Source organism: Balaenoptera ricei, chromosome 3, assembly GCF_028023285.1.
Source record: "Balaenoptera ricei isolate mBalRic1 chromosome 3, mBalRic1.hap2, whole genome shotgun sequence".
In the NCBI taxonomy this organism is placed as follows: domain Eukaryota; kingdom Metazoa; phylum Chordata; class Mammalia; order Artiodactyla; family Balaenopteridae; genus Balaenoptera; species Balaenoptera ricei.
In genome coordinates this window covers 124,012,754-124,037,676 of record NC_082641.1, presented here as the reverse complement: position 1 = coordinate 124,037,676, position 24,923 = coordinate 124,012,754, and the positions used below count along the sequence as shown (strand labels likewise).

At 40.5% G+C, this 24,923-nt stretch overlaps 1 protein-coding gene across 7 annotated transcripts in view; it reads left to right on the top strand.

Annotated features, from left to right (window-relative positions):
• PPP2R2B (protein phosphatase 2 regulatory subunit Bbeta) overlaps positions 1-24,923 on the top strand; it is a 686,797-nt gene that overhangs the window by 553,208 nt on the left and 108,666 nt on the right. The gene's annotated exons all lie outside the window — the stretch shown is intronic.

Here is a 24,923-nt window from a genome sequence, read left to right as displayed (position 1 = left end):
TATCTGTCCTTTGATGTGGAGTTGTGGAGCCTTGCCCTGACTTCTCTGGGATCCAAAGGAGAGAGCCATTTGGAGAAATAACAACAAGTTATCATATTTATTGAGTGTCTACATTGTGCCAGGCATCATGCTAATAAGCTCCTTACCTTGCTTATCTTGTTTAATCCTCATAACTCACCTCCAAAGTGGTACCAATATTATTCTTATTTCATTTTATTTTATTTTGTTTGTTTTCGTTTGGGGTTTTTTGTTTTTTGCTTTTTGTTTTTGTCTGCACCATGTGGCATGTGGGATCTCAGTTCCCCAACCAGGGATCGAGCCCATGGCCCCTGCATTGGAAGCATGGCGTCTTAACCACTGGACCGCCAGGGAAGTCCATATTCTTATTTGAAAGATAAGAAAACTGAGGTTCAGAGAATTCAAATAACTTGTCCAAAGTTATAAATGGCAGAGCTGAATAGTATCTCTCTGACATTTAAAGTGAGGTTGTTAACCATTCACTGTATTACTTTATATATATATATATATATATATATATATATATATATATATATATATAGGAGTATAGTTGATTAACAATGTTGTGTTAGTTTCAGGTGTACAGCAAAGTGATTCAGTTATACATATACATGTATCTATTCTTTTTCAAATTCTTTTCCCATTTAAGTTACTACAGAATATTGAGCAGTTCCCTGTGCTATACGATAGGTCCTTGTGGGTTATCTATTTTAAATATAGCGGTGTATACATGTCAATCTCAAATTCCCAATTTATCCCTCCCCCCACCACCCTTCCCTCCTGGTAACTATAAGTTTGTTCTCTAAGTCTGTGAGTCTGTTTCTGTTTTGTAAATTAGTTCATTTATATCATTTTTTTAAATTTAGATTCCTCATAAAGGTGATTTCATGTGATATTTGTCTTTTCTTTTTCAGACTTTCTTCACTTAGTATGATAATCTCTAGGTCCATCCATGTTGCTGCAAATGGCATTATTTCATTCTTTTTTATGGCTGAGTAATATTCCATTATATATATACATATATATATATATATATATATATATATATATATATATATATATATATGTATGCCACATCTTCTTTATCCATTCGTCTGTCAGTGGACATCTAGGTTGCTTCCATGTCTTGGTTGTTGTAAACAGTGTTACAGTGAACACTGGGGTGCATGTATCCTTTCAGACCATGTTTTTCTCTGGATATGTGCCCAGAAGTGGGATTGCAGGATCATATGGTAGCTCTATTTTTAATTTTTAAGGAACCTCTATACTGTTCTCCACAGCGGCTGTACCAGTTTACATTCCCACCAACAGCATTCACTGTATTACTTTTAGGTAAAGTATTATTCTAACGCTTATTTAGTGCTTTATGTGTTAGGCAGCATTGCAAATGCTTTGCATAAATTTACTCACTTAATCTTCAGTATAATATCATTCCCATTTTACAGATTAGGTGATGGGGAGAAAGAGGTTGAGAAATATACCTAAGATTAGCCAGCTAGTAAGTAGTGAAGCTAGAATTTAACCTGGCATTGAGAGACTGCTCTTGACCACCTTCTAGAATTATTTCTCAAAACAATGCCCTAGAGGAGGCAGATAGAAGGTGCCCAGCAAAGAGTGTTCAATCGACGGCAGACCTCATTTTCAGCTGCGCACACTTTGGGGATCCTGAGCCTAAGGGTGTGGTTGATGCCTCTGGATAGCTGCTATTCCAGCTGCTATTCTAGGTGACTCACTGGCACCTGTCACTCAAGCTGCCTTCACTGTGTCGCTTTGCTAACTCCTGGCGTGCAGAGCAAAGGCCCTGGGAGCTGGCTCAGCCACTAATGAACTGTCTAATCCAGAAATCCCTTCTCAGCAACCGGGCAGTCCAATTCAAACTGCATGTTTGACTGCAATAGTTCATTGCATCAGACTCCTTGGCATATAAAGATCTTCCCACCCGGTCTCTGGTGCTCTATTGCCTTTCTCCCTCAAAATGGAAAGGGTGGAGACTGGTTTAAACAAGGGCTAGAATTTAAGAATCAGAAGGGTGGTGTACGTTTTACAGTGCATGCGTTTTCATGTATGTGATCAGCTAAGGGAAAGGAGGGAGATAAGGCAAACATAGATTTTAAGAAGAATGAGGCAGATTTAACTGGTCTTTAAATTTTCATATAGGCCTGCTATACCCAGTTTGACTGAAACCAAAAGTGTGTGTGTGTGTGTGTGTGTGTGTGTGTGTGTGAGAGAGAGAGAGAGAGAGAGAGAGAACAATATCAGAAAGAGGATATGAACCCAAGTGATCAGGCAATAACTATTAACATATATTCTAGAAAACTATACTTTCATTGAACATTGACTGTGCATCAACTACATGTCAAACATTGGACTATGGGCCAGGAATACCAAAGTGGAAAAAATTGGCCATGATCCTTGCCCTGGTGAATTTTATAGTCTTATAGAGGAGACAGATATTAACAATAAACACCCAAATATATAATGGTGAATTATGATAGATGCTTTAAAGGGAAAGAATAAGGTCCTGCAAAGGGCAATGTAGGCTGTAGAATGAATGTAGGCTGTCAGAAAAGGCCTCTCTCAGGAAGTGCTGCTTAAGCTGAAATTTAAAAAATAAAAAGCTGTTAGCCAAGGAAAAGCGGGGAGGAACCGTAGTTTAGGGGGGAAAAGAGAGCAGCATGTTTACAGACACCAAAGTGGGAAAAAGCATGGCATGTATGAGATCCTGAAAGCAAACTGATGGGGCTAGAATGTCGTGAGGCTAGGAGGTTAGGGAGATGATTGAAGGTGAGGTGTGAGAAGTAGGAAAATGCCAGTTCACAACGTTTCCTTAGTGATAAATTAGCAAAAGGCATATTATCCCAAGGCTTCCTCAAAATGGTTGCTAGTGCATTTTACTGTTGATTTAATTTCAGTTGAAGAAACAGGCAGTATATTTGAGATTGTGACCAGTGTTGAGTCTGTACTGCACCTTTACTGTTTAATGGTTTTATTCCTTCTATTGCCTGATAAAGTATTGACATTTAATATCTTCCTGTGGACTTTGAAGGAAATAATCAATGCTTCAAAATCAAGGCTAAGAACCTGCTATGGTGTGTGTTGGAAAGGAATTTTGCTACTGCAGTTAATAGTTATTGGCTTTTTCACGCCCTAAGCTTTTCCATACCCTCCAAAGGCAATAACTTCGGTTGTTGGAATCAGTACTTGAAATGGCCCCAAAAGTAGAGTCCTTAGAGATGTGGAAATATGATCCTACTTCCATTCCTCTCCCATCTGCTATGCTTGGAGGGAGTGCTTCTGGAAATGGCCTTGGTACTTGACTTGTCAAGTACTGGTTTTATTTTAGAGATGTCTCAGGCTATGCGCCTATAGTAATGAACCATTAAAAAATAATCATAAGCTGTAGACAAAATTGGAGCATGTGTAACTTTTAAGTTTAAGGGAGAACTGTCATATGCATTACGTGGGCCAACAATCAGTTGTCCCCATGAGACTCCTAAATCTCCAAGTGTGGACCATTTATGTCATGTTTGCTATGCACGGAATGAGATCTTAGATACTGATAAAGATGTTCTCTATTAAGGAAATAAATATAATTCTGTCTTCAGGGAACTTATAATCTAGTTAAGAAGAACACACACACACACACACACACAGTATATTCAAGCAATCTATCACATATGTACCATAATCCAGTATAAAATGAGTCCTGTCCCATAAGAAGATTACTAACCTACTAACTAAGTTAGTAAAGTTTTAAATGGAAGCTATTCTTCCTTGGTTTCTAAACAGACTAATTTTCAACTGGGTCTTGGAAGGGAGGGAAAACAGAGTAAGTTCTAAGAGGATTTATTGGTAGAGCCAAAGATGAGTACAATAGGATCCCTGCCCTTAATGAAATCATTTCAGTAAGGAAAATAGAGCAAGTACACATATAAGTGAGAATATCATAGGTAGCATGTGAAAAGTATAAAGAGTTGCAAGGGGTGTGAGGAGGAAGGGGTGTTTTTCCAATCAAGGGATCTCACAGAAGGCTTCAGGGGGTAGGTGGCATTTGAACTGGCCTTGAAGGATTCATGTATTCATTTTTCCTTCAGGCACTCAACAGGAATTCTGTACAAAACTTCTAAGTGCCAGGCCATGGGCAAGGCCTCCAGACTAAAATAGTGAATAAGATCCTGCCCTCAAGGGGCATACTGTCTAGGAAAGTAAGATGTCTGCAGGCACAAGTGATGGAAAGAATGTCTCAGGAAAATGAAATGGCATGACAATTGGTCAGCAAAGACCATATTTGCTTAGGGAGCCTGAAGAGTTAAACTTTACTGAAGTGTCAGGTGTGACAAGGAGTACAAATGATAGAATGGAAAAGTTAAGTTGGGTTCCAATCCCAGCTCCACTAACCATCGGCCTTCCAAATTTAGGAAAGTTATTTAACTTCTCTGAGCTACTGTTTCCCCATCTGAAAAATGGAGGAAGATACTGAAATCATACACTTTGAGTGACAATTAAGTGACATAATATAAAACACAAAGCACAAATCCTAGCCAAAGTAGGTGTTTAATAAATGAGGATGATAATATCGATTTAGGAAGAGAATATTTGTTAAGGATTTTGTGCTATGCCTGGCATATAGCTGGCCAACTCCATACATGGTAGTTTCAAAGGAAAACTGTGCTTTTCTAAACTGTGCAATACAGGTATTTTTCTGAGACTGAAATATCTTGAGGGCAGGTCAATAGCTAGTTAATTTCAGTGAAGCTTCTGCATGACAGTTGCATTCCACTCCCTGCAGTCGCTGTAATAAAGGAATGTGAGGCTAGAAGAGTTTTCCAGTAAATACTGACTTCCTGGAAGGGAGATCTACAAATCACTTGGAAAGTTCCTGGCACCATCACCTGGGCCTGGCCATTTACAAAGTGTCTATAAATCTTCCACAGGACAGGATGAGAGTGTGGGTGATTTTTCTTCCCCTTCTGACAGGCTTGTTTCTTTCTGTAAGACATTAGGAGTATTGGATAAAGTTATCCAAGAAAGGCCATAATGAGGTCAGGCTACCCAGGTAGAAGTGATCGTGTAGGAGACGCATCATTTTAAAGTAAATACAGGTGAGAGGCCTTCTGCCTGATAAGCAGATAGGAGCTAATGGGCCTTGAGTTGTGTATCAAAAGGAATAGAGTCTTTTCTGTTCTCCGCTTTCTTCTTTACAAAAGAAAAAGGAGAGGAAGGAGGGAAGGATGGAAAGAGGGAGAGGAAGGGAAGGAAAAAGAGGGAAAGGGTAGAGATTGGAAGGAGAAGAGGGAAGGGAGGAAGAACCAAAAAGAAAACCAAGAAGTTGTTTTTCTTTCATAGTGACCACATGGATCTCTGAGATGTTGATTTATGGGAGAAACTCTTACAACACTAAATGTTTTGAGAATCCTGTTAAACCTTATATGAAGATAGAGTTCCAGTAGCATTTTTCTTCCTATCCATGTTTTGGCTATAGGTATCAACTGAACCTGTACAGGTTTTATTTCATCTGTTAGCAGTGGACCAGTCCTGGTTACTGGTTTGTTTCTTCATAGGTTCATTTATTTATTCTTTCAGCAATTCCACCCTCTTCATCTCTTCAACATTCATTTTCCCCTGGCTGTTGAAACCTCACTGGCTTATATACACATGCTGTTGTTTTCAATGGTGTGACAAGAACACTTTCTTGACCCAACTTCCTTTACATCTTCCACATGATTTCTTTGCTACCTTTTGCAGCAAAACTCCTTGAAAGAGTTGTCCGTGGTCACTGTCTTTCATTCCTCTCCTCCCATTCGCTCTGAAACTCACTCCAGTTTTTTCACCCCCAACTGTACCACAGAAACTGTACTTGTCAATGTCAATAAGTGACCTCCATGATTCAAGTCCAAAGGTCAGCCAAACCTTTTACCTTGCCCATCAGCCATGTTTGACTTGATTGACACTCCTCCGTAATTCACTTGGCATCCAGGACGCTAAACTTTTTTGACGCTAAACCTCCTATCTCACCGGCTGCCCCTTCTTTATCCCTTTTCCTGATTCTTCCCCTTCTCCCAATTTTTGAGCTGTTGGAGTGCCCCGAGGTTCAGTTCTTTGTCCTCCTCGCTTCTTTTAATACCCTCACTCCTGGAGATCTCATCCAGTCTCATGGCCTGAAACAGCAACTGAAATGCTAATAACTCCCAAATTTATATCACTGACTCAGACCCCTGTTCTGAACTCTAAACCCTTATTTCCAATTATCTACTCAATATCTTCACGTATAAACCTCTCATACTTCACATGCCTGAAAGTGAGTATCTAATCTTTCCCCCAAATGCCTGCTTCACCCACAAACTTCTAATCTCCGTGATGGCAGTCCATCCTGCCAGTTGCTGAGGGCAGAAACCTTGGAATCATCCTTGATTCCTCTCCTTCTTACCCCGTGACCCATCCGTCAGCAAATCCTGGAAGGTCAACTCTCAATGTGAATCCACAACGTGACCCCTTCTCTCCAGGTTCACTGCCAGCACCTTGGGCTGAGCCACCAACATCTCACCTGGATTATCTCATTACACTCCCTGACTCCACCTCAGCCCTCTGCAGTCTATTCTCAGCCCGACAGTCAGATTGATATACCGTATCGCTTCTCTATTCTGTACCAGCCAACAACCTTCTATGTCATTTTTTCTCACTTTTTTTTATTGTGTTAAAATGTACATAACACAAAATTTACCATTTTAACTACAGTTAACTACTTGGACAGTGAGGGGAGTAGGGACGTTGACCCTCTGTGCAGTCGAAAATCCAGGTATAATTTATAGTCATCCCTCTGTATCCGTGATCCCTCCATATCTGTGGATTCAACCAACCGTAGACCGTGTAGTACTGTAGTATTTGCTCCTGAAAAAAAATCCATGCGTAAATGGACATGCACAGTTCAAATCCATGTGGTTCAAGGGTCAACCGTATTTTTCAGTGTACAGTTCAGTGGTATTAAGTACATTCACATTGTTGGGCCCATCTCACTTTCAGCAAAAGCCAAATGCTTGCTGTGGTCTGCAAGACTGTGCATTATCTGAATGTCTCAAGTCTGTTACCTCGTTTTTCCCTATTGGCACTGCTCCAGCCACACTGGACCCCTGGCACATGCATGTTGCTCTCTTGGGGTCGTCTCACCATCTCTTGCCTCTGTCTAGAGCACTCTTCCTAAGATACCTACATGGTGAGCTCCTTCCCCTCCTTCAAGTCTCCTCAGTGAGGCCTGTCAAAACCACCCTATTTAAAATCTTAGCCTCCCTCTCACCTCCAGCACTTTTGATTTCCCTTAGCTGTATTTGTTTCCCATAGTACGTAACATATGATGTAATTTATTATGTTCATTGATTATTATCTTTTCTCCACAAGTGGAACATAAGTTTCATAAGGACAGATATTTTATCTCTTATTCATTGATGTATATCCAATACCTGGAATAGCATTTGACACATAGTAGGTGTGCTCAGTGAATATTTGCCAAGTGAATAAATAGAATGATGAATGATTTGATCAATGTTTAGTCTTTCCAGACTTTTCTACTTTTTGTATTATTCATTGGTATCTAAACTGCTACATGAACATGAAATCAAATATAATGGATTTTCTAAATATCCAATTTTCAGCGGATTAAAAAAAGCAGTAAGGATGTTCTATAATGCTTTTGCCTGATGAATATTTATTCAAGGTTGGGTCATGCTGTTAATAAAAATCAACACGTTTATTCATTCTGTCTTTTATTGTTTACCTACTATGTATAAAGTACTGTATTCCGTGCTTTAAAATAGGGACATTATCCATAAGAGAGTAACATGTTATTCTAATCTCCAAAACACCACAACTCCTAGCCAGAGAGAGAGAGAGGAAGGCGGGGAGGGAGGGTGGGGAACAGGAACAGAGAGGAAAGAGACAGAGATGGAAAGAGAAATACCGATTCATAGAATTATAAATAGCACATTTCGTTCTAATACTTTCCACTTTCTTTGCTAAGACCATTGAAAAACCATCAGAGCATAATACCTTATGAACTGCCAGCAGCATCTTTATTTTGTTTGACATAGAAACCTCATGTTTTAGGAGGAAAACTCTGAATACATTCTTTATTCTTTTCCTTAGGCTCACCTAAAATTTAACAAAGGGACATATTGCATTTAGTGTTCATTTTGTCCTTTGGAGAAATGCAAGAGATTTTTTTTTTTAATGCAGGGCTGTGGATGTAAGTTATCTTAAGTTCCAGTAGTGACTTTCTGTTGCCCTCTGGGTCAAAACTAGGATTCTTATTCTGTGGCTCAAAGATTTCCTTATAGGGTCTTTGAACAACCTCTTCTCCAATATTATTTTGCTGTACCCCAGTCTACCACTGCCCCCCAGTCCTCTAGATTGAAAGCTCCTTGAAGGCAAAGACCAGATATGTTTTATTAGCATATCCCTGGCACCCAGCCCAGTGATATACACATAATAGGTGTTCATTAAATAGATTCCTTGCATCTCAGATCTAGTTACTCAAAATCCTCTTTGGGTTGTCTCGTTGCTACCTTCATGCCCTCTCTCAACTAGCACCCTACCCCAGTACCCTCTCTTCACCAGCCCACCTGCTCTTTTCTCTTCCTGTGATTCACAGGAAATTGCCAATGCTACAAAGCCTTTTAAGGATAAAATCTGTTCTTTACTGATCAATCTATCTGGTTCTAAAGTCATAAAATACTCAGTGTTCCAAATAAGAGCTTCCCCTTGCCTCATACCCCTTAAAAAATGTTTCTTACATTCATCCAGCATAAATATTTTGTTCATTGATACTTTGCTTAGGGTTATTCATTCTCTGTGTGTTGGTCCACTTTGGCATTGGCTCTTTTTGGCTCTCATTTGGTGATCAATTAAAGAAAAAAATTAAGAAGCATCTACATTAAGACACTAAGCTAGGCACTGGAGGTTCAGTGGTGAACAAGTTCCTTGTGGAGTTTACATTTTAGAGACTGAGAAAGGCATTTAAAATGTTTCTGTTACCATTGTGATAAGTGCTAATGGTAAGTGGTGATAACTGTGATGGAGGAGAAGTATGGGAAGCCTTGAGGCTGCATCACAAAGGGAGCCGTCTGGGTTTGGGGAGAAGTCATGGAAGGCTTCCCTTAAGAAGTGATATTAGAGCTAACCCACAAACATGGGGATCTTTAACTCCCACAAGGCAGGTGCCATGTCTTTCTGAGTTCAGAGCATCTGGCACAACAAGATTTTTGACCAAAGACATGCCAAGAAACTCCAAGGCCTGCCCAAGAGCACCCCACAGATGTGATGAGCTTTCTCATCTTGGACCCGGGGTCCCACTGACTTTGAGTTCAGTGCTATATGGTCCCATATTGTGTAGATAATAGATCTGAATGATTGACAGAGTTTGTATCACCTGAGCAGTTAATTACTCCTCTGCTTTCTGAAAGAGTGGGTGACAGATGGTAGACACCTTGACAGCAGATTCCACTGTAAACCACACAGGCTTGAAGGCAAGTCTGTACTACTACCAATTTCCCACTGGCTTTTTCTGTACTTAGAGGACTCATAATTTTTTAAATTCCTTTGCCCTTTAGGCAAGTTTTGTTTCACTACAGGAAAATTCTCTCTTCTCAGCTTCTATGTTGCAGGAACTTGTTTTGAATGAAAGGCAATCTCCATCAACCCCCATGTCCTGGGCTGTCTCAAACCTGGTTAGTGCTGGGGATTTGGTCAGTGTGGGGAAGCTGTGTGCATTTTAATGAGAACAGCATGGCATTCATTACTCACCTGCTTCTTACCATCTGGATTTTCACAGCCCAGCAAGCATGGTGGGCTTACCACACATTAGCAGGGAGAAACTTGGCTCCTAAGGAGGGCATGGCTAAGTCCCTTTGAAGTCATAATTTTATGATGGACACCATGATAAATTGTACGGGGGAGGCATCCTATCCCAGTTAGCTGCTTTCATATATATAATTTTTTAATAAATGTATTTATTTATTTATTTATTTATTTATTTATTTATTTATTGGCTGTGTTGTATCTTCACTGCTGCATGCGGGCTTTCTCTAGTTGCGGCAAGCAGGGGCTACTCTTTGTTGCGGTGCGCAGGCTTCTCATTGCGGTGGCATCTCTTGTTGCGGAGCGTGGGCTCTAGGCACACGGGCTTCAGTAGCTGTGGCACACAGGGTTAGTTGCTCCATGGCATGTGGGATCTTCCCGGACCAGGGACCGAATCTGTGTCCCCTGCATTGGCAGGAGATTCTTAACCACTGCACCACCAGGGAAGTCCCTGCTCTCGTATTTGAATGGTCAAAAATTAATGCACCATTGCCACACAGGGGAAGAGGGGAAAATAAACACCTCAGTACTGGGAGCTAACCAAGTACAAAGGAAAATTGGTTGTGTGATAGAGTGAAATGAAAATGTGAGTGTGAGAGTTTGTGCATGGAGGTTGCAGGACAGGAGATCATTTTTTCCAATTCAATGTGCATTAATAATCTGGCCCCGTGCAAAATGCTATGAGGAAAACCAAGGTGGGAAGACATGTCTATTAGTATGCATTCAGATGCAAATAACAGAAAATCTATCTAGCAGTGGCTTAAACTACTGGGTATCTTTTGTTTAACAAGTCCAGACATAGTCTGTCCCTAAGGTAGGTTTTTGCAGTTCATTGATGTCACCAAGGACATTGTCCCTTTCTTCCATCTGTCATACTCAGCCTCTTGGCTTGACCTTACACTTATCACCTCATGGTCACATGATGGCTGCCACAGCTCCACATACGGCCACATATAACCACATACAAAGATAGTATTATACAAGGAGTATGTCAGTGCAGCCAGAAGGCTTCCCATCACTTGCTTCCCTCCTTTTATTCAGGGAAGAAAGATCTTTCCCAGAATCTCTGCCTCTCTGCCCCCCAGCAGAGTTTCCTATATTCCTCATTGGACAAATTTGGGTCACATGGGCATCCCTAGCCACAGGGGAGGCTGGGAAGCAAGTTATCTGGATTTTTCAGCCTCTACAGTGGGAGGCACGCAAGGAAGAAAGACATTGAAGGAGCAGCCAACCAAGAGCAGCCACAGCACATTACCTGCCCTTAATGAACTTGGTCTACGTAGGAAGGCTGACATTTAAACTGTGCCTATTTTCCAGCACTGTGCTTGTGGTTAAATAGGAAGAAGCAGCAGTTGTGATAAAATCTTGGGAATTGGGACCATTGGACCCTTCTACCTGCATTCTTTCATACAAGAGGATTACCAACACCAGGTTGAAGTTTAAACTAGTATGCACAGAATTAATTATATTCAAATTAAAGGAAAAAGATTCAGTATCTAAATACTAGACACCAGTCAGGTGACAAAGGAATCAATTCTGGATCCAACAGAATGTGTATATTATATACAGTAGGCCAGTATAGCAAGCAAGTGGCATCTGTACAGCCTCTTTCCAAGCCAATGCCCATGACAGACATGACTGATCACAACACCTTCCCACCAAGCCCAGCTATGACCTCACAGTCTTTCTCAATAGGCAGCTTCTGCCAATAGATCAAAATTGGTAAGTAAGATTAGATCCATTTGTTATCACTTCTCAGAACTTTCTATTTACTGCTTCAGTCACTAGGACCAAGCTGAAGGAATGTGAGAAGTAGTGTCAAGAAGTTAATGCTACTGAACCAAGGACTCAGACATCATCCCAATTAAAGGCAAAGGGACCTTTGAATCAAAGGGCAGAAAACCCTCAGGCATAGACCTAGTTTGTGATACAGGTTAACAAAGATATATTGATGAATTGAGCTTCCCAGCACTCTAAAAACTAAATTGTAAATGGTGATAATATCGAAACAGTAAGATTAAAAATATAAAATCTTTACCTAGTGAGAAAGTGATCATTGGCTGTAAGTTGAGTTGAGCCATATGTATAGAGACTAGTAGTATTAAGCCTCTGTATTTGCACAGCTTCCTTTGGAAGCTCTTATATACCTATCAGCTCATTTGATTCCCATAATTTTATTCCTTTTTGAAAAATTGTTCACTACAGAGGGGCAATATGAAGGAACTTTGGTGGGGGGGGTGATTAAACTGTTCTATCTCATGAAGATGGTAGTGGATACACATGTATTTAATACATGCATTTATCCAAACCCATAAAACTATATGCCACAAAAAGTGAATTTTACTACATGGGAATTAAAAAATGCATTTTTTAAAAGTCTAAGAAGTCACTGAGGAGACCTTCAAGATGGCGGAAGAGTAAGACGTGGAGATCACCTTCCTCCCCACAGATGCATCAGAAATACATCTACATGTGGAACAACTCCTACAGAACACCTACTGAACACTGGAAGAAGAACTCAGACTTCCCAAAAGTCAAGAAATGCCCCACATACCTGGGTAGGGCAAAAGAAAAAAAAGAAAAAACAGAGATGAAAGAATAGGAATGGGACCTGCACCAGTGGGAGGGAGCTGTGAAGGAGGAAAAGTTTCCACACACTAGGAAGCCCCTTCACTGACGGAGACGGGTGTGGGGGGAAGCTTCGGAGCCACGGAGGAGAGCACAGCAACAGGGGTGCAGAGGGCAAAGCAGAGAGATTCCCGCACAGTGGATCGGTGCCGACCAGCACTCACCAGCCCGAGAGGCTTGTCTGCTCACCCGCTGGGACAGGCGGGGGCTGGGAGCTGAGGCTCGGGCTTCGGAGGTCAGATCCCAGGGAGAGGACTGGGGTGGGCCGCGTGAACACAGCCTGAAGGGGGCTAGTGCGCCCCAGCTAGCCGGGAGGGAGTACAGGAAAAAGTCTGGACCTGCCTAAGAGGCAAGAGACCATTGTTTCCTGGTGCACGAGGAGAGGGGATTCAGAGCACCGCCTAAACGAGCTCCAGAGACAGGCACGAGCCGCAGCTATCAGCGTGGACCCCAGAGACGGGCATGAGACTCTAAGGCTGCTGCTGCCGCCACCAAGAAGCCTGTGTGAGAGCACAGGTCACTCTCCACACCACCCCTCCCGGGAGCCTGTGCAGCCCGCCACTGCCGGGGTCCCGTGATCCAGGGACATCTTCCCCAGGAGGACACACAGCATGACTCAGGCTGGTGCAACGTCACACTGGCCTCTGCCACCACAGGCTCGCCCTGCATTCCGTACCCCTCCCTCCCCCTGGCCTGAGTGAGCCAGAGCCCCCGAATCAGCTGCTGCTTTAACCCCGTCCTTTCTGAGCGAAGAACAGACGCCCTCAGGCGACCTACATGCAGAGGCGGGGTCAAATCCAAAGCTGAACCCCAGGAGCTGTGTGGACAAAGAAGAGAAAGGGAAATCTCTCCCAACAGCTTCAGGAGCAGCGGATTAAAATTCCACAATCAACTTGCTGTACCCTGCATCTGTGGGATACCTGAATAGACAACGAATCATCCCAAAATTGAGGCGGCGGACTAGGGGAGCAACAATATATATATATTTTTTTTCCTTTTTCTCTTTTTGTGAGTGTGTATGTGTATTCTTTTCTTTGTGTGATTTTGTCTCTATAACTTTGCTTTTACCGTTTGTCCTAGGGTTCTGTCTGTCCGGTTTTTTGTTTTTATTTTTTTATTTTTTTAAAGAATTATTTATTTATTTATTTTTGGCTGTGTTGGGTCTTCGTTTCTGTGCGAGAGCTTTCTCTAGTTGTGGCAAGTGGGGGCCACTCTTCATCGCGGTGCGCGGGCCTCTCACTATCGCGGCCTCTCTTGTTGCGGAGCACAGGCTCCAGACGCGCAGGCTCAGCAGCTGTGGCTCACGGGCCCAGTTGCTCCGCGGCATGTGGGATCCTCCCAGACCAGGGTTTGAACCCGCGTGCCCTGCACTGGCAGGCAGACTCTCAACCACTGCGCCACCAGGGAAGCCCTGGTTTTTTATTTTTTAGTATGGTTTTTAATGCTTGTTTTCATTGGTGGATTTGTTTTTTGGTTTCGTTGCTCTCTTCTTTCTTTCTTTTGTTTTTCTTTTTAAATTACTTTTTAATTTTTACATTTTTAATAATTATCTTTTATTTTTTATCTTAATAACTTTATTTTATTTTGTTTTATTTTTTTCTTTCTTTCATTCTTTTTTTCTCCTTTTTCTTCTGAGCCGTGTGGCTGACACGGTCTTGGTGCTCCGGCTGGGTGTCAGGCCTGTGCCTCTGAGGTGGGAGAGCCGAGTTCAGGACATTGGTCCACCAGAGACCTCACGACTCCACATAATATCAAATGGTGAAAGCTCTCCGAGAGATCTCCATCTCAATGCTAAGACCCAGCTCCACTCACGACCAGCAAACTACAGTGCTGGACACCCTATGCCAAACAACTAGCAAGACAGGAACACAACCCCACCCATCAGCAGAGAGGCTACCTAAAATCATAATAAGGTCACAGACACTCCAAAACACACAACTGGACTCGGTCCTGCCCACCAGAAAGACAAGATCCAGCCTCATCCACCAGAACACAGGCACCAGTCCCCTCAAGCAGGAAGCCTACACAACCCACTGAACCAACTTTAGCCACTGGGGGCAGACACCAAAAACAACGGGAACTACGAACCTGCAGCCTGCAAAAAAGAGACCTCAAACACAGTAAGTTAAGCAAAATGAAAAGACAGAGAAACACACAGCAGATGAAGGAGCAAGGTAAAAACCCACCAGACCAAACAATTGAAGAGGAAATAGGCAGTCTACCTGAAAAAGAATTCAGAGTAATGATAGTAAAGATGATCCAAAATCTTGGAAATAGAAGAGAGAAAATACAAGGAATGTTTAACAAGGACCTAGAAGAACTAAAGAGCAAACAAACAATGATGAACAACACAATAAATGAAATTAGAAATTCTCTAGAAGGAATCAATAGCAGAATAACTGAGGCAGAAGAACGGATAAGTGACCTGGGAGATAAAATAGTGGAAATAACTACTGCAGAGCAGAACAAAGAAAAAAGAATGAAAAGAACTGAGGACAGCCTCAGAGACCTCTGGGACAACATTAAACACACCAACATTTGAATTATAGGGGTCCCAGAAGAAGAAGAGAAAAAGAAAGGGACTGAGAAAATATTTGAAGAGATGATAGTTGAAAACTTCCCTAATATGGGAAAGGAAATAATTAATCAAGTCCAGGAAGGGAATAGAGTCCCATACAGGATAAATCCAAGGAGAAACACAGCAAGACACAAATTAAACTACCAAAAATTAAATACAAAGAAAAAATATTAAAAGCAGCAAGGGAAAAACAACAAATAACATACAAGGGAATCCCCATAACGTTAACAGCTGATCTTTCAGCAGAAACTCTGCAAGCCACAAGGGAGTGACAGGATATATTTAAAGTGATGAAAGGGAAAAACCTACAACCAAGATTACTCTACCCAGCAAGGATCTCATTCAGGTCCGACAGAGAAATTAAAATCTTTACAGACAAGCAAAAGCTAAGAGAATTCAGCACTACCAAACCAGCTTTACAACAAATGCTAAAGGAACTTCTCTAGGCAGGAAACACAAGAGACGGACAAGACCTACAATAACAAACCCAAAACAATTAAGAAAATGGTAATAGGAGCATACGTATCAATAATGACCTTAAATGTAAATGGATTAAATGCTCCAACCAAAAGACATCGACTGGCTGAATGGATACAAAAACAAGACCCATATATATGCTGTCTACAAGAGACCCACTTCAGACCTAGGGACTTGTACAGAATGAAAGTGAGGGGATGGAAAAAGATATTCCATGCAAATGGAAATCAAAAGTAAGCTGGAGTAGCAATTCTCATATCAGACAAAATAGACTTTAAAACAAAGACTATTACAAGAGACAAAGAAAGACACTACATAATGATCACGGGATCAATCCAAGAAGAAGATACAACGATTGTAAACATTTATGCACCCAACATAGGAGCACCTCAATACATAAGGCAACTGCTAACAGCCATAAAAGGGGAAATCGACAGTAACACAATCATAGTAGAGGACTTTAACACCCCACTTTCACCAACACAGATCATCCAAAATGAAAAGAAATAAGGAAACACAAGCTTTAAATGATACATTAAACAAGACGGACTTAATTGATATTTAGAGGACATTCCATCCAAAAACAACAGACTACGCTTTCTTCTCAAGTGGTCATTGGAACATTCTCCAGGATAGATCATATCTTGGGTCACACATCATGCCTTCGTAAATTTAAGAAAATTGAAATCATATCAAGTATCTTCCCCAACCACAGTGCTATGAGACTATATATCAATTACAGGAAATAATCTGTAAAAAATACAAACACATGGAGGCTAAACAATACACTACTTAATAACCAAGAGATCACTGAAGAAATCAAAGAGGAAATCAAAAAATACCTAGAAACAAATGACAATGAAAACATGACGACCCAAAACCTATGGAATGAAGCAAAAGCAGTTCTAAGAGGGAAGTTTATAGCAATACAATCCTACCTCAAGAAACAAGAAACATCTCAAATAAACAACCTAACCTTACACCTAAAGCAATTAGAGAGAGAAGAACAAAAAAAAACCCCCAAAGTTAGCAGAAGGAAAGAAAGCATCAAGATCAGATCAGAAATAAATGAAAAAGAAATGAAGGAAACAGTAGCAAAGATCAATAAAACTAAAAGCTGATTCTTTGACAAGATAAACAAAATTGATAGACCATTAGCCAGACTCATCAAGAAAAAAAGGGAGAACACTCAAATCAATAGAATTAGAAATGAAAAAGTAGAAGTAACAGCTGACACTGCAGAAATACAAAGGATCATGAGAGATTACTACAAGCAACTATATGCCAATAAAATGGTAACCTGGAAAAAATGGACAAATTCTTAGAGACTGAACCAGGAAGAAATACAAACTATAAACAGACCAGTCACAAGCACTGAAATTGAGACTGTGATTCAAAACCTTCCAACAAACAAAAGCCCAGGACCAGATGGCTTCACAGGCAAATTCTATCAAACATTTAGAGAAGAGCTTAACACATATCCTTCTCAAACTCTTCCAAAATTAGCAGAGGGAGGAACACTCTCAAACTCATTCTACAACAGCACCATCACACTGGTCCGAAAACCAGCCAAAGATGTCACAAAGAAAGAAAACTACAGGCCAATATCACTGATGAACATAGATGCAAAAATCCTCAACAAAATACTAGCAAACAGAATCCAACAGCACATTAAAAGGATCATACACCATGATCAAGTGGGGTTTATCCCAGGAATGCAAGGATTCTTCAGTATACGCAAGTCAATCAATGTGATACATCATATTAACAAATAGAAGGAGAAAAACCATATGATCATCTCAATAGATGCAGAGAAAGCTTTCAACAAAATTCAACACCCATTTATGATAAAAACCCTCCAGAAAATAGGTATAGAGGGAACTTTCCTCAATATAATAAAGGCCATATATGACAAACCCACAGCCAACATCGTCCTGAATGATGAAAAACTGAAACCATTTCCACTAAGGTCAGGAAGAAGACAAGGTTGTCCACTCTTACCACTATTATTCAACATAGTTTTGGAAGTTTTAGCCACAGCAATCAGAGAAGAAAAAGAAATAAAAGGAATCCAAATCGGAAAAGAAGAAGTAAAGCTGTCGCTCTTTGCAGATGACATGATACTATACATAGAGAATCCTAAAAACTCTACCGGAAAGCAACTAGAGCTAATCAATGAATTTGGTAAAGTAGCAGGATACAAAATTAATGCACAGAAATTTCTTGCATTCTTATACACTAATGATGGAAAATCTGAAAGAGAAATTAAGGAAACACTCCCATTTACCATTGCAACAAAAAGAGTAAAATACCTAGGAATAAACCTACCTAAGTAGACAAAAGACCTGTATGCAGAAAACTGTAAGACACTGATGAAAGAAATGAAAAATGATATAAACAGGAGAGATATATCATGTTCTTTGATTGGAAGAGTCAACATTGTGAAAATGACTATACTACCCAAAGCAATCTTCAGATTCAATGCAATCCCTATCAAGCTACCAATGGCATTTTTCACAGAACTAGACCAAAAAATTTCACAATTTGTTTGGAAACACAACAGACCCTGAATAGCCAAAGCAATCTTGAGAAGGAAAAATGCAGCTGGAGGAATCAGGCTCCCAGACTTCAGACTATACTGCAAAGCTACAGTAATCGAGACAGTACGGTATTGGCACAAAAACAGAAATATAGATTAATGGAACAGGATAGAAAGCCCAGAGATAAACCCACGCACATATGGTCACCTTATTTTTGATAAAGGAGGCAAGAATATACAATGGAGAAAAGACAGCCTCTTCAATAAGTGGTGCTGGGAAAACTGGACAGCTACATGTAAAAGAATGAAATTAGAACACTCCTTAACACCATACATAAAAATAAACTCAAAATGGATTAAAGACCTAAATGTAAGGCCAGACACTATCAAACTCTTAGAGTAAAACAGGCAGAACACTCTATGACATAAATCACAGCAAGATCGTTTTTGACCCACCTCCTAGAGATATGGAAATAAAAACAAAAATTAACAAATGGGATCTAATGAAACTTAAAAGCTTTTGCACAGCAAAGGAAACCATAAACAAGACAAAAAGACCACCCTCAGAGTGGGAGAAAATACTTGCAAACGAAGCAACTGACAAAGGATTAATCTCCAGAATTTACAAGCAGCTCATGAAGCTCAATATCCAAAAAACAAACAACCCAATCCAAAAATGGGCAGAAGACCTAAGTAGACATTTCTCCAAAGAAGATATACAGATTGCCAACAAACACCTGAAAGGATGCTCAACATCACTAATCATTAGAGAAATGCAAATCAAAACTACAATGAGGTGTCACCTCACACCAGTCAGAATGGCCATCATCAAAAAATCTACAAACCATAAATTCTGGAGAGGTTGTGGAGAAAAGGGAACCCTCTTGCACTGTTGGTGGGAATGTAAATTGATACAGCCACTATGGAGAACAGTATGGAGGTTCCTCAAAAAACTAAAAATAGAACTACCAAATGACCCAGCAATCCCACTACTGGGCATATACCCTGAGAAAACCATAATTCAAAAAGAGTCATGTACCACAATGTTCATTGCAGCTCTATTTACAATAGCCAGCACGTGGAAGCAACCTAAGTGTCCATCAACAGGTGAATGGATAAAGAAGATGTGGCACATATATTCAATGGAATATTACTCAGCCATAAAAAGAAACGAAATTGAGTTATTTGTAGTGATGTGGATGGACCTAGATTCTGTCATACAGAGTGAAGTAAGTCAGAAAGAGAAAAACAAATACCCTATGCTAACATATATATGAAATCAAAAGAAAAAAAAATTGGTTCTGAAGAGCCTAGGAGCAGGACCGCAATAAAGATGCAGATGTAGAGAATGGAGTTGGGGACATGGGAAGGGTAAGGTGGGACAAAGTGAGAGAGTGGCATAGAGTTACATATACTACCAAATGTAAAATAGATAGCTAGTGGGAAGCAGCCGCATAGCACAGGGAGATCAGCTCAGTGCTTTGTGACCACCTAGAGGGGTGGGATAGGGAGGGTGGGAGGGAGATGCAAGAGGGAGGAGATATGAGGATATATATATATGTATAGCTGATTCACTTTGTTATGAAGCAGAAACTAACACACCATTGTAAAGCAATTATACTCCAATAAAGATGTTAAAAAAAATTAAATTAAAAAAAAAAAGTCACTGAGGTAAATGTTAAAATCTTGTATTCCGTTTGAAAGTCAATTAAAATTGCTTAAAAGTCAAAAATTGTTCAAGTATTTATAGTCAAGTTAAAAAAATTAGAAAATGCTGAGAAATTAGAAGACTATAAAAAAGTAAAGTTAGTCATCCATGTCCTACCCCAAAACAATATCATCCTGTACTCTCCCTGACGGACTTTTTCCTATGACTATTTGTGTGTGTATTTATAGGAGTTAGTTATTATCTTTGGGGGATATTTCAGTTTATATTCTAATCATCATCTTGGTACTAATGGAAGTTTTAGTAAGTATATATTACTTTAGCAGTTTAAAAAAAGTATTTTAGAATGTAAATACTTTAACAAAATTGAGGTCATCTGACACATACTATTTTATTACCTGATTCTTCTTTTAAATTTTATAATATATTAATATCTTTTCAACCTGACCATTTTGGCACGGTCTCAGTAGCAGTTCTTGTGTATATCTTGTCTGGCCACAACCAGACTTCCTTTTCCCTCCTATTTTGGTGGAAAATATACTCCAATGTACTATTTCAGTCATCCAAACTTACCAGGGAAAACCTTATCTGAGAAAACGGATGCCGACTTTGGACTCTGAACCAGAATGCAAGGAGTCCACAGTGTTATGTAGATGGAAGGAGTAGTTTTAATTCCCTCCGGGGAACCTAAGAATCCCCTGTTTGTTTAATGATCCACAACGTCAAGGCCAATCTAGCCGGAAACTCCTATGCAGCAGTGACAAAGTCTCCACATGTCACCTCCCCCCACTGCAGGAGTCACTGCCAATTAATCCCAGCACTTTGACCTGGAAGTGGCCTCCCAAATTCTTCTCAACACAAACTTTCTGGCAGCTACCATCATTTCACCATTGTCATCCGCTAGGAAACCTGCTTTCCATTCTTGCTGATATCCTTATCCTAGCTGAGGAAACAGCAGATTCTGCTAGAACTGACGTCCTCATCAGGAAGAAAGCCAAATATTGCTTGTGCAGAACTAGTCAGCTGATAAAGTACATATATGACTTTATAGTATTATCTCCCAGATGTTTCCCAGATGAAAGATACAACATTTAATGGACTCTGAAGGCTAAACTGCATTACCGTCTCATTTCAATCCCTATGATTGATGCTGGGAGGTCAGTGCTAGTGACCTGGTCAGTGAGATCTTGTCCCATCAGAGGATTTGGCTTTAGGTCCTAAGTCTACACTGAGCCATCGTTTTATCAAAAATCACCCAGTACTAGTACTCAGCCCAGCACTCTGGCATTGCACAGACTCCAGCCTAGCATGGTATACTGGGGGAGATGAGGGCATGAACAAGGGGGTCCTTCCTTTTCTTTAGCCTCACAATCACATGCATATAATTGCCAAGTCAATTTCTATTATTCAGTTAAATGGAAACTTTATGTATGAACTTACTAGTCTGGAACCTTTGAAGGATGCTGAGATTGATTTTAAAAATGAAAAACTTGATCTTATCATTGCCTTTTGAACTAGAAATGGGGTTACCAGGCCACCATCTTGTGGAAATTAAATCAGCACGAATAGATGTGGAGCAGGGCAAACGTCATACCTCCCAGGATTTCCTTAAAAAATCATGTTAACTACATTTGACCTCTATAACTGTTTTTGGCTTCTGCTTTTTGTTTTTAGTCAAAAACATGCACTTCATTCACATCTTTATAGAACAGAGAGAAAATGCTCAAGTTTATAGCTTTTTGCATAATAGCATGATTCAGCTGGGCATTTAAGAAAATGAGTTGTCATACACACTTATCATTTAAAAGCAAATGTCCTCTAATTGAACTTGATGAACTGAACCGTAATTGAACTTGATGAATTGATTTCTGTTGACCATGATTTCAGGTGACGTTATCGTTTCTAAGTTTGCTAGTTTATTATTATTGCCATAACCTCTTTCTATGCTCAACAAAAGTCATGTTGTTTCGAGCACTGTATGTTTTCTAATTTAAACTGCTCTACCAAGAGCATGTTGCAAGCACAGGAGTATTGTATCGGAAGTTTCTGTATCTTGAAATTGGAATGTGGGGTGATTCATGAATTTTGCATCAATTATTAAACAGTCATAGATGAAGCTATGCAGAGATGGATAGGGCAGTAAAATACTCTGGTTACACCTACTGGCTTAGCCATGATAAATGAGTCAGGAAACATAAAAGTTCAAAACAGGTATTAACTTGAACTGCAATGCATACGTTCTGAAGGGAAGCACACAGTAGCCAGATATAAACAACCCAATATACAGACCACCTGCCTGGCAGGGTTAAAATAAAGGCAAGGACTTGGCAAAAGACTAAGGAATTTCAGAATCCTGCCATGCCAGTCAACCTTTCTCTGACAAGGTTCTTGAGGGAGACATAGCACAAACGACGATAACACTTGTTAAACAAAGGAGGTATTTTTATAGCTGGGACCATGCCTGATATCCCATAGCGCAAAATTCTAATAATACTGCTTTGGATCATGTGGCTTGGACTTGAGCTTGAATCCTACCTTGATTTGACCTGTGTGCATCTTAAAGAGAGAGTGAAGACATTTTCAAAGAGTCCAGGCAAAAAGACAATATGAATGTCATCCCTGGGAGACTGAATTTTGTTTCCCTTGGAATGACATTTTCTTGGAATCTGAGCCAGAGGCTGATCTTGGAAAGAGCTGCTTACCTCTTCCTTCCAATACTCAATGTCACCAAAAGGGAAGACCCATCTCTTTGTTGTCAGTGCACTAGCCCTGGAACCCACCTAGAACTCCAGCATCTGTGTTCACACAGCTGCTGAGAGGAAGGGCTTCAGCTGCCCTTAAGTAGACTCTTAGCCCTAAAGACATGAGTATGGCACTGTTAACCCCCCAGGCCTGGTCTCCTCATCACCCTCTCATTGCTCCTCACTTCTCTTTCTCTCCGTAAAGTGTTTGACTTATTTTTTAGTACCTGACAGAAGCCTGGAAGTGACAAGAAATGGCCATGTCTGCTTTAGGTTCTCCCCCAAAGCCGGGAAGCTTCGTGAATAACCCCATGGCTAGCCACTCATTGAAAAGCCAGAAGCAGGAACTAATGTTAGAAGTGTAGCCCAGCACTCGAGTGCTTTTCAACCAGGGCGTTCTGAGGCGACTGCAAACATTAAACAGCCTTCTTGTCTCCTCTGTACACGAGAGTGCTTTGCTAAGACACGCAAACTCTAATAAAGGAAAGTGGCCGATAATTCACTCGGGGTGGCTGGTTTCCATGCTCCTCTTTGGGCACTTGTTCTAGAAATGGGCCTTCTAAACTTACTTCAGGAACTGAGTAGCCATGGAGCTTATCTTGTGTTTCCTTCAGGTAGTATTCATTTGTAGGGGTCTTCTTGAGCAAATGCATGGGATGTCCAGTTGAGACTGTCAATAAGGAATGGGGTGGCCTTTTCTGAAGGCAGACTCTAGAGACCAGAAGTCAGAAGCTGGTGACCCACAAACCATTTTCAGCTGATAGACAAGATTATTATTTTTTTAATGTCATGGCACTGAACAAAATTATTGGTTGCCAATATGTAAAACTTAAGCGATTTTGCATAAAACTCTAGATTTCCAGCTTTTTTTTTTTTTTTTTTAAATCAGAATATCTGGCAACACAGGTAATATTTCATAGTCACAGTTGGCTTAAACTGAGTAGTCACTTGTCTCTTAAGAGGGAACACAAGCTTGCTACTTCACCTGGTTTACTTCACTCCACGTCCCCTCGTGACCCTGTAGGATCTGAATCTGCTACCACTGGGGTCAGTTATCTAAGATGCCAAAACAGAAATCATGCATTATTCTTTTAAATGTGCCTGGCTTGAAAGTGCCTATGGTTTATGCCTTATTCTTTTTCCTTCTGCACGAAGAATGACCATTCAAAGCTTTTTCATGTATGGAAAAGGACAGTTAGAAGCGAAGTGGAGAATTTTACACTACTTAACCTGAATCAATCAGGCATACAAAGAAAATCCTGAAATGATGATATTAAAGTAAGATTTGAGATTTGAATTATTCAGGGGTAATTGCCTTAGTTTTCCACCTCACTGTTTCCCCTTTGCTTTCCTTACATGGACATAATCTTCAGAATGTACTTCTGTCAAAGGCCACAGTCATAATTCCCCTGCTTCCTTTTTTTTTTTTTTTTTTTTTAACTCATTTGCACTCTTGGTAGCAATTGTTGGAGCCCTGCAGGGGAATAATTGCAGAGGAATTAACCTCTGACATTTTTCTAAAAATAGCCCTAATAAATCCAATCATAGGTAATTTACCTGTCTGTGTTCCTCCGGGGGTAACCAGCATTGAAGAAAGACTTGGCAGGCTGGCATTCCTTCAGCAATTATCTGTGAGCTGAGTTCCTGATGCCTGTGTATTTTCTCTGTTTAGAAATACAGAGTACAAGAGGGAGGGGATATAGATATACATATAGCTGATTCATGCCATTATACAGCAGAAATTAACACAACTTTGTAAAGCAATTATACTCCAATAAAAAAATTACACTTAAAAAAAAAAAAGAAATACAGAGTACAAATTTCTCTCTTCCCTCTGACCTCGTGACCCTGTTTTCTCAGCACCTTTCTCCTGGGGTTGCAGTAAGGCCTTGCTCTTCCAGAAGGGTGTGTTCGGCTCACCAGAAAAGAGGGAGCATTTGTGGGGTCCCTCCTTGAGTTTCCAGCTCCTGGAGATTTCCCGACGATTCCTCTGTGATCCGCCCCTTCGTTTTCGGTGTCTGAGCTTCAAGCATCTCACCCCTTCTTCCTCAGTCTTCAGCCCTCATTTGGATTCCACAACTGAAACTCATTTGGGGAAGTTTCTGGGTGTAGAAGAAAGGGGAATGCAGAAGGACACGGGTGGGAAAAGAGCCTGTGGTTGGTAGAAATTATCAAAGAAAATTGCCATTTCCGTGAGCCATGAAGAAATTCATTTTCTCTTGCCCAAAACAAAAGGGTCTGAATGTGCTTTTTCCTTTTGTTCTCTCCAGTTGTTCCTAGAGACCACAGTGCAGGGTGGGCATCTAGGAAATTTACTTTCCCAAGTGCCACTTCTAGTGGCACTTAAAATACAGATCACAAAATCCTTGTAAATTCCACTGCAGAGACAAAGCCCTAAGCCCTTAAATGCACAGAAAAGTATGTCTATTA